This window comes from Geospiza fortis, unplaced genomic scaffold, assembly GCF_000277835.1.
Source record: "Geospiza fortis unplaced genomic scaffold, GeoFor_1.0 scaffold387, whole genome shotgun sequence".
In the NCBI taxonomy this organism is placed as follows: domain Eukaryota; kingdom Metazoa; phylum Chordata; class Aves; order Passeriformes; family Thraupidae; genus Geospiza; species Geospiza fortis.
The window spans coordinates 724,137-727,533 of record NW_005054546.1 but is presented as its reverse complement, the minus strand read 5'-3'; positions in this window follow the sequence as shown (position 1 = coordinate 727,533).

Genomic DNA, 3,397 nt, shown 5'->3' with positions numbered 1-3,397 from the left:
CTCCGGCAGGGACGGGGCAGCGGCTGGGTTCGGAGGGTTCCTCGTTCTCTGCGGTGCTGGGCTCTGCCCTCCCGCCTTCTGTGCTTCAGAGTAAGGCAGCAGTGAGCACCTGGAGCCTACCCAGCTGCTCCCCCTTGGAGATGTGTGTCTGCTCTCCAGCAGCGTGTTGTGTCCATCTGTTCTTGCTTCTCCCCTCGAATCTCTTAGATGGGGTCACCCCCACAGATTGTAGACCACGGACGCGGCTTCCAAGGAGATGTGACCTGGGCCCTGCTTGCCACGTTGGCGCTGCACAAGTCTGTGGGCAAAGGGCACTTCTTTTCCGTGCTTGCCAGGGCTGCTCTGGTGTCAGCCTGTACCAGAGGGGCTGAAGATGCCATCTCCTCTCAGCCAAGGAGGGCTTGAGGATCCACCTGCTGCCCTTTGGTGGGGGAATCCCCTCTGGAGCTGTGCAAAGCAGTGTTCCATCCTCGGGAGGGACACAAATGGGCTTTGGTAAGGCTGAGCACCCTGGCTCTGGGTCCAGATGCTCCTTCCGTGCCACCAGCCTCAGTGTCCTGGTCACCACCTCTGCTTGGCAGTGGTGTGGTGCTGCAGGGGTCAATCTCCACGGCCATGGCCAAGCACAGCCCTCCTTATCTCGCTGCTTTCCAAGTTACTGGTGACAGCTGGCACAGGCAGATCAAGGTACAACTGCTGCCAAGCAGTAAATCATGGCTGCTGCCCTGCACTGCTCCACCAGCCTGGCCTCGACTGCCTCGGCTGGGCGGTGGCAGTGAGAGGAGTGGGAACAGTGCTTTGCTTGCCTTGTTTTCCCCTCACAGAGCTTCCTGCCTCTGCCAGATCACCCCTTGTAGTCTCTTTCCATGACTTTTGTCTTCACTGGTCCCCTGGGAGGAAGGGATACAGCCCTGGGGGCTCTGTGTATAATTTTGCATCAGGGTGCCAGCTGAAGGGGTTGCACGAGGGGGCAGCTCTGCCCCCCTGGTTGCCTTTGCTCTCCCTCCTTGCATGTGGCTTTCCTGTACTGGTTTTAGGGCTGGACAGGGATCTGCTCCAGCACTTTCCTTGGGTCACAGAGTGACTCTAGGCCCCCAATACCGTTTGCCAGTGTGGGCAGGGCCCAAGCAGTGCCAGGCTCAGCCTGGTGCTCCTGTCCCAGCACATCCCATCTCCATCTTCTTTCCAAGGGCAAGAAGGCAGCTTCCAGATTTCTCCTGCTCTTTGTGCCAGCAGCATGGCGTGGCAGCCACAACCCCATCCACCTGTGGACAGCCTGGAGGAGCAGGGGCTGCCTCGTGGCACCATGGCCACCTCAGCGGGCTGGGACAGGGCTGCCTAACTCCCTGTTTGTCCCCGAACCCGCAGGTTGGAGTGCCAGACGAGAGGGGCTCTGTGTCTGCTCCCCGCCCGGGGCCTGCCCTGCCCTCCGCCGGCGATGGAGTATGTGGTAAGGACCTCGGTGGAGGGCTAAGTGGCTTCGGTGGTGGATCCTGCCTGCCTCCTCTGCCTCCTGGGAGGTCTCCAGCCTCTTCCCCACATCTCCACTGGTATCTCCTAACCCCCTCTTCAGGGTGAAGGAGAGTAAATGTTGTTCCATGCTGCTGTGATGCGTGGGGGAAAAAGCAGCTGTTGGCTGGATTTGAGTGTTCTCCTTTGCTTCACCCCTGCCTCAGAGGTTCAGCATTGGACAGAGGGGGTCTCCTGCCCAGGGTGAGGTTTGTATGTGTGGCCACCTGCACCTTGCTGCCATTTCTTGCCAAACCACTGGTGTGTTCAGGCCTGTGACTCAGCTCCCAGATTTTTTCCAGGGAAGATGTTGGTAGCAGACCCCAAGCATCCCCACTCTGCTTCTCTTGCCTCAGCTGCTGTGTGAATTCCCAGTGTCAGGTGCCTGAAAGTAGTCCACATCCCTCTGTTCCTCATGATCCATATCTTCCTGTGGTGGCAGGGCACATGGAGCAGGACATGTCCCCAGAGCTCCTTGGGGGCAGTTGTTCCAGCTGCTCTGCTCATCCTCTGCTGCAGGGGCAGGAGCTCCTGGCATCTGCCTGGCAAGTGGCAGGGCTGCAGCCTGGGGATGGGGCTTGGGACTGCCTGTTGAGGCAGGGCCGATGTTCTGCACCTTTGCACATCTCCAGGTTTGCCTTCTGCACTCAGAGCCCACTCAGGGGGAGCTCTGATGCCCTGGGGTGGACTCTGGGGCTGGGGGGGCTGTGTTGGTAGCACCTCTGGTCCCCAAGGGCTGGGAGCTGCCTGTAACAGTAACAGGCTGTTACAGACTGGCCTGGAAGGTTCTGAGAAAATCAGCAATTACTCTAGCTTATAAGAGCAGAGATGTGTCTGAGCAGGAGCTTCAGCTGGGAGGCTCATCAGCCCTTTGCTGCCTGGAGGTGATGGCTGCTCCAACCCGTGGGGTGGTGGAAAGGGGCCAAGGAGACCTTCCTGCCCCCTTGCAATTCCCTCCTGCTCTCATCCTGGGAAGCATCAGGGCTCACAGAGCTGCCGTGCCAGGCAAGCCCAGGCCCACATCAACCACTTTGTCCATCGTGGGCAAACCCCAGTGCTCCATGGCCACTTGATGCTCCCCTGGCAACAGGGCTGCACTGTCCCCTCACTGGGCCAGCAGCTTCCTGCCTCAGGGCTTCCTGCTTTTCTTTAGAGGAGTGGTGCTGCGGCCACAGGAAGGTCACAGCACTGACTGAGCAGCCAGGGGCCCCTGGAGGGGACAGGCAGTGTGGAACAGCCAGCACAGGCTCTCTGTGCCCGTGGGACCACCGTGGCTGAGCTGGGGGGGCATGGCCAAGGAGATGCTTCAGTGATGGCCCCACTCGTGTGTGCCACAGCCCCTCGCATCACGGAGGTGGCAATTCCCAGCCCTGTTGTGGCTTTCCCTGTCCCCACGGCAGTGTGCCATGCTTTGTGAAGTGGTGCCAAGCAGTGTTGGGGGAAGGCTCCAAGCAGGGAAAGCCTTTTCGTTGGCCTGGATTTACCCAGTTTTGGTTTGTGGACAGAGCATCTGGTGGTTCTTAAGGATCTGGCTTGTCTTGCGTCAGGGGTTGGGTTCTGTCTGAACTCCTAGAGGGGATGGGGACAGCTCTCATCCCTCAGTGGGGCCAGGGCTGTGGAGGGCAGCGCAGTCGGGCTGGCCCGAGTTCCTGCTGCATGCAAGTGCGCCGAGGATAGGGCAGCAGGGGAGAGCTGTCCCTGAGCCCCCTGATCCACAGGTGGGAGTTTCACCCAGCTCCCCGAGGCTGAAGGGGCCAACTTTGCCCCCGGCACGTTCTTGCCGCCCCTCTCCCGCTAGCTCCGCCTGTGACCTTGATTTTTCTGCTCCAGATAAGCGCTGCGTCCCCACCCCTCGCCGGGAGCCCCTCCTGCGCTGCCGCCCCAGCCC